At 56.7% G+C, this 5,847-nt stretch overlaps 1 long non-coding RNA gene across 1 annotated transcript; it reads right to left on the bottom strand.

Moving 5' to 3' along the window:
• Window positions 1–1,005: 1,005 nt before the first annotated feature.
• Window positions 1,006–4,308, bottom strand: LOC106696140. Its single transcript, XR_001347037.2, has 3 exons — window positions 4,197–4,308; window positions 2,630–2,767; window positions 1,006–2,517 (listed from the first exon to the last, which is right to left on the bottom strand). It is a non-coding gene; the product is annotated as an uncharacterized LOC106696140 (long non-coding RNA).
• Window positions 4,309–5,847: the final 1,539 nt, after the last annotated feature.

Here is a 5,847-nt window from a genome sequence, read left to right as displayed (position 1 = left end):
CACTGCTCTCCCACTGTCACTCCCCCAGCACTGCTTTCCTGCTCCCCCATGCGTTTCAGTACGTTGTGTTCTCATTTTCAATCATCTAAGTATCTTCTTTTTGATTTCTTGTTTGATCCACTGGTTGTTCAAAAGTGTGTTGTTTAATTTCCACAGTTTTTTGTATTTTCCAGATTTCCTTTGTTACTCATTTCCGCCTCCATTCCTTGTGTCTGCCCTTCTCTGAGACCGATCACTGGGTTTAGGGCACCGCCTGGTACTTCAGGATGATCTCCTCACTCCACATTCTCTTTCCCCACATCCACATTCTTAACACATATCCGAGGTCTTTCTAAGTCCCACTCACATGTTCTGGGCGTTAGGAGTCGGGCATATGCTGGTGGGGCTGCCACTCAACCTACCGCAGGCCGCTCTGGTCCCCCAAACCCACACCCATCCACTCCACTCACATCCCTGAGAGTTTCAAGCGATTCCAGCATCAACTCCAAAACCACATCCAGACACCAGCAGCTTAACATCCCAGCCCTGTCTCCTGACTCACAGTGACCAGGGTGGTGAGCTCCGGGGAGGGTCCACCTGGGCAATGCCCTCTCCGCCGTGGGCCTGGGACACGAGGGGGAACAGGCACCGGAGACAGGCCTGTCCACTGGGAGGTGGACGAGGAAGCACACAGGGTGACTGGTCTCAGCAAGTTTGAAGTCCAGCAGGGGAAACGCCAGGGGCTGCAGAGGAGTCACCGCTGGGGGCTGAGGGTCTGCCCTCTGCCCGAACATCTGCCCGGAGCCATTCCCCCTTCCCTGAAGGGCAGCTCACGCTGGCACCGAGGAGCTCTACCGCTTAGATGCTGCACGAAGAGCTCGGAAGTGACGGCCTCTCCTCTCTTCCTGTCCAAGCTGGTGGTGTTTCTGCTGACACAACACTCATCAACCCTGTGGGTCTCCCATGGACGTCACGGACCCACAGGTCTCCCGGGATAGCTCCCCTCCCCTCCTCTCCCCTCCCCAGGCTCCTCTCTGCAGCGGAAGGCTGTGCAGCCACACCTGGCCTCCCCCCGGGCATGCCGTCCTAACATGGCGTTCCTGATAGACCCATCTTCTTGCGTCTGGACAGGCCGTGGACGTCCAAGAGCATCAGGTGCTGGGTTGCTTTTGCTTAGCCGTTCCTTTCTGAGCCCGTCTCTCCTGCGTGCTTTATTGTACGTAGAGAAACCAGGCCACGCGTTCAGTACTTTGCTTGGACATCTCAGCTAACTATCCAAGTGCGTCACTTCCAACGTCTGCTTCCCACGCACGGCAGGACACAGCCAGCCACGTTCTGTGTCCACACCACACTCCTCGTTCCCTTCTGAGGCCGCACCAGTTCTTCCACACCCGCTTCTGGCGCCATCTACCTCTAAGAAGCCGCCTCGCTTCCCCCGGGCCGTCATCAGAATCACCTGTGAGGGCCGCACGCCCACACGTCCCTTCAAGGTGACCCGCAAGGCTTTTCAAGTTGTGTTTCTCAACGTTCTTCTCGTCTCTACCCGTCACCCGACTCCAAAGCCACACCCACATTTTGGGGGATTTGTTCAGCATGGACCCCACTTCTGGTCCCAAAATCTAGTTTCATTTTCTATGGCAACTGGCGGCTTAAACAGCTGAAGGTCACGCTCTCAGACTTGCCGGCGGGCAGAGCTCCTCCCAGGCTCGGGGGTGGGGGTGGGGGGGGGGGTCCTTCCTGCCTGTCCAGCTCCTGGGGCCCTGGTGTCCCGGGCTTGTGTCCGCCTCCCGGCTCTGTCCTCACACCACCTTCTGTGGCTCAGGTTTCGCCTGCCTCGCCTTGTGAGGACACGTGTAATTGGCGTGAGGGTCCACCAGATAACCCAGGGCTACTTCATCTCAAGACCTTACATCCGAAAAGACCTTTTCCCCAAAAAGGTTCCATTCACAGGTTCGGGATTAGGCTGTGGCCACAGCTGGGTCAGGGCCACCACCACTGCTCTCTCTACAACGTACCTCAAGTCCGTCACTTCTCACCACCCGTCCCTCTCTCCTGACCGTCCTGTCCGACAGCCCCCAGCTGGCCTCCCTGGCTTCCATCTCTGTACCCCAACAATCCATTTTCCTCGCAGCTTGGGGACCATTTTAAAACCACAGCTCAAATCACGGACCCTGTGCTTAAGGCCCCAAAGCCCTTTCCTTGCACCTCTGCACGCACAGCTGGCTCCTGCGGACCAGGCACATCCTGGCCTTAGTGCTGCCCCGCAGAAGGGCCCGTGACTCCCCGGCTGTGTGCTCCCAGCCCACCACCGACCCCACGAGTCACCAGGCTTTGTTTTATTCTCGGCATTTATCACAACTGGACAGTATTGTACCTCCCTGCCTCCCCACCCAGTCATCCCACCCACCGCCCGTCCGTCCATCCGTCTGTCCGTTGGTGAAATTAAACCTGCAACACATTTTAACCAGCTCTCTCATCACCCCCCTCCCCCCCATTCACGTCTCTGGGCCATCCCGCCTCACTGCTTCCTGGGACACTCTGGGCACAGGCAGAACAAACATTTTTTTCCAATTTAAACTCTCCCAAGAAAGTTGTAAAAAACCACCAAACACAAAGCCCGAAGTGTCACTCTGGAAGGAGAAGGGGCTACCTCGTTGAAGGACGAGAGGTTGAGCTTCTTGGCGATGAACTTCTTCAGGTGCAGCACGGTGGCCTGGGCGGAGCAGCGGATCCACTTGCGCTTCAGGCCGCGCAGCTTGCTGCTGTTGCACTCCAGGCAGATGCTCACCTTCGGGAGAGAGGGCAGGGCTGGGTGGCTCGCCTCGGGGCGCCGGCTCTGCGAACCCCCTAACGGCTAAGAAGGCTGACTTTCTCGAAATCAGAAACCAAACAGACCCCAACACCACAGGAAGGAATTTTAAAAACCACTTCCACACACAGGATCGTGAAACCCACGGGGTGTTTGCCGCGTTGGGAGAGACGCTCTGACGCTGCTGGTTCTGTCTGAGCCCAGACTTCAAGGCGAACCGAGCACTCTGCTCCCTGTGGCTGCCTGGTCTCCAGTCAGACCCCAAGGCGGAGCCGTCGGAAGCTGCTGCGCAGGACACACACGTGCCCGTCTGCCCCCAGGCTGTGCCCAGCTCCCTGCTGCTGGACGGCCCACAGCAGACAGGCCCGCGCTCTGCAGACGTGTCGTGTGGGGAGCGGTGTCCTGTTGGCCGCTGCAGGAGCGGGAGCTGGGAGCAGCCTGTGGCTCACGAGGTCCCTCCCGACCGTCAGGAGGACGTGTGGGTGAGAGGAGCCAGGCACCGCCCTGAGGGAGGGGGGCCCGGGAGCCACGTGGCCACTGAGAAAGCCCACCCGAGTCGCCAGTGCTCGGCCACATTCTCCTTCAGGTGCCACAGAAAGTGGCCATCACCATCACACTCGGGTGGAAGAATTTACAAACGAACTAATGAAATACGTACACGTCTAAAATTACCAGGGACCCAACAGAATGGATTAAAAATGACACGCTCAGGTCACGCGGACGGCGGTCTGAGTCCGTGCGTGTCCGTCTCCCACGTCTTGTTTCTGTCTCTGTGGCTGAGGGACAGCCCACAGCAGGCACGTCCTGCCTCTGAGGACAGTGTGGCGACTGTCAGCTGCCGAGTCACCAGGACACGGGATCCCTCACTTTCTCCTACAGAATCTCCGTGCTGCTTACTGTTTCCTGTTCAGTCTAATGCTGAGGCGAATGATGCGAACAGATGCCTCCACGTTACATTTTGAATTACCTTTTCCTGCCCACTGGGTTTCTCTTGTGAACTATTTGCAGGGAAAATGCCTGCACCAAATTATTCAGTGACAACCAGAGACGGGCTGAGGTGGCCCAAGGGGTGTGGAGGGTGAACTTTACCCTTTTATATTTAAAATGTTTTACAGTGAGCATATTTACTTTGACAATTAAAAAAGAAATAATAATAAAGTAAGGAGGTGGCAGGAAAAACTAAGAAAATGAATGAACATTTAGTGTTTCTATTTTCTTTCCCTCATGGCCTTTCTCTGTTTTAAATGAGAGCGAGTCCCACGGGAGTGCCAGGCTGTGCTCTGCGGCCTTAGGGAGCGGGCGGTCTTAGGGAGCGGGTGGTCTTAGGGAGCAGGGGCCTCAGGGAGCGGGGGCCTTAGGGAGCGGGGGCCTCAGGGAATGCAGGGCACAGGGGCGCAAAGGCACCGACCTGCTCGTCGCTCCGGTGGTAGTCGCTGTCCTCCTCCTGCTTCTCTTCCGCAGCCTCCGTGTGGGAGCTCTCGTCTGCTTTGGTTTCACCTTTTAGCAGAAGAGAATACACTGTGTTTGTTATTAAACCCAAAATGCTGAGCCGGTCACTCTGCTGTACACCTGAAATGCTATAAAAACCAGTGTAAGGCGCGGCCGGTGGGGCTCAGGGGCTGAGCATCAGCCCATGAACCAGGTGGTCACAGTTCCATTCCCCGTCAGGACACACACCCAGGTTGTGGGCTCGATCCCCAGTGTGGGGCGTGCAGGAGGCAGCCAATCAGTAATTCTCTCTCATCACTGATGTTTCTGTCTTTCTCTCCCTCTCCCTTCCTTTCTGAAATCAATAAAATATATTTTTAAAAAAATTTTAATTACATATATTTAAAAACACACTAAAAAACAGAGTAGTAAGAATTTGCACCATAAAGCACACGCCTGAGGCGGGGGACAAGTGTGTGAGCCGCGTGCTCCTCAGGCAGGGCCCGAGGCGGGGCTCCGCGTGTGGTCTGCAGCGGTGGGAGGGGCCACAGCGGCTCGGCCACCCGCTGCTGCTCAATACTGAGTACCTCCACCTCCAGTCTGCACGGTGCCCTGCACGGCACAGCTCAAAACCATTTATTTAACCAGATAACGGCCACGCGTCCAAAACGGAAACCATCCCCACCTGCCACGATATTTTGAATTTAACTGCGTCTATAGGTGCTTATGGCGTACAAAGGGTTAAAAATAGGTTTTTATTGATTTCAGAGAGAGGAAGGGAGAGGGAGAGAGAGAGAAACATCCATGATGAGAGAGAAGCATGGACCGGCTGCCTCCTGCACACCCCACACTGGGGGTTGAGCCTGCAACCTGGGCCTGTGCCCTGACCAGGAATTGAGCAGTGACCTCCTGGTTCACAGGTCAACACTCAACCACTGAGCCGCGCCGGCGGACTCATCACCACTTTGGAATGAAGACGCCCGTGGCTGCCCCGCGGGGACAGACTGCCGGGTCCCAGCACGTTCCCGCCCGCCGCCTCCCAGGGCCCAGTGGCGCCAGCAGGGTCGGCGGAGGGGACAGCAGCCCGCCCGTCCTCCCTGACGGTTACAAAAGCACGGGAGGCCTCAGGCTCCCAGGGACTGTGTGGTCCACAGGAAAATGTCAGAGCACCAGAGGTTTCTTTCACTTGTTACTCGATGTACAGAGTTAAATGCCGTTAACTTTACACGGAAGCCACATGCCACTCTGCCATCTACAGCAAAACTCCCCAAACTCAGGGAGCGTCGGGAGCCACTGGCCATGCCCCCGGTGCCCCCTGTGCCTAACCCCAGGGATAACCATGTCACTGACTTTCACAAAGGTTATTACTCTGCACTACAAACTGCTTGGGGTTGAGAGGAGGCAGCGGGGACAAGGGGACTGGGACAGGGGATGAGGACAGTGTATAGGGGACGGGGGACAGAGGATGGGGACAGGATATAGGGGACAGGGGGCAGGGGATAAGGACAGGGTAAAGGAGACAGGGGACAGGGGACAGGGGGCAGGGGACGGGGACAGGATATAGGGGACAGGGTACAGGGGATGGGGACAGGGTAAAGGGGACAGGGGACAGGAGATGAGGACAGGTACAG

Source organism: Myotis lucifugus, unplaced genomic scaffold (assembly GCF_000147115.1).
Source record: "Myotis lucifugus unplaced genomic scaffold, Myoluc2.0 scaffold_10290, whole genome shotgun sequence".
NCBI lineage: Eukaryota > Metazoa > Chordata > Mammalia > Chiroptera > Vespertilionidae > Myotis > Myotis lucifugus.
Note: the sequence above shows the minus strand (reverse complement) of the source record. Positions and strands in the feature narration are given on the sequence as shown.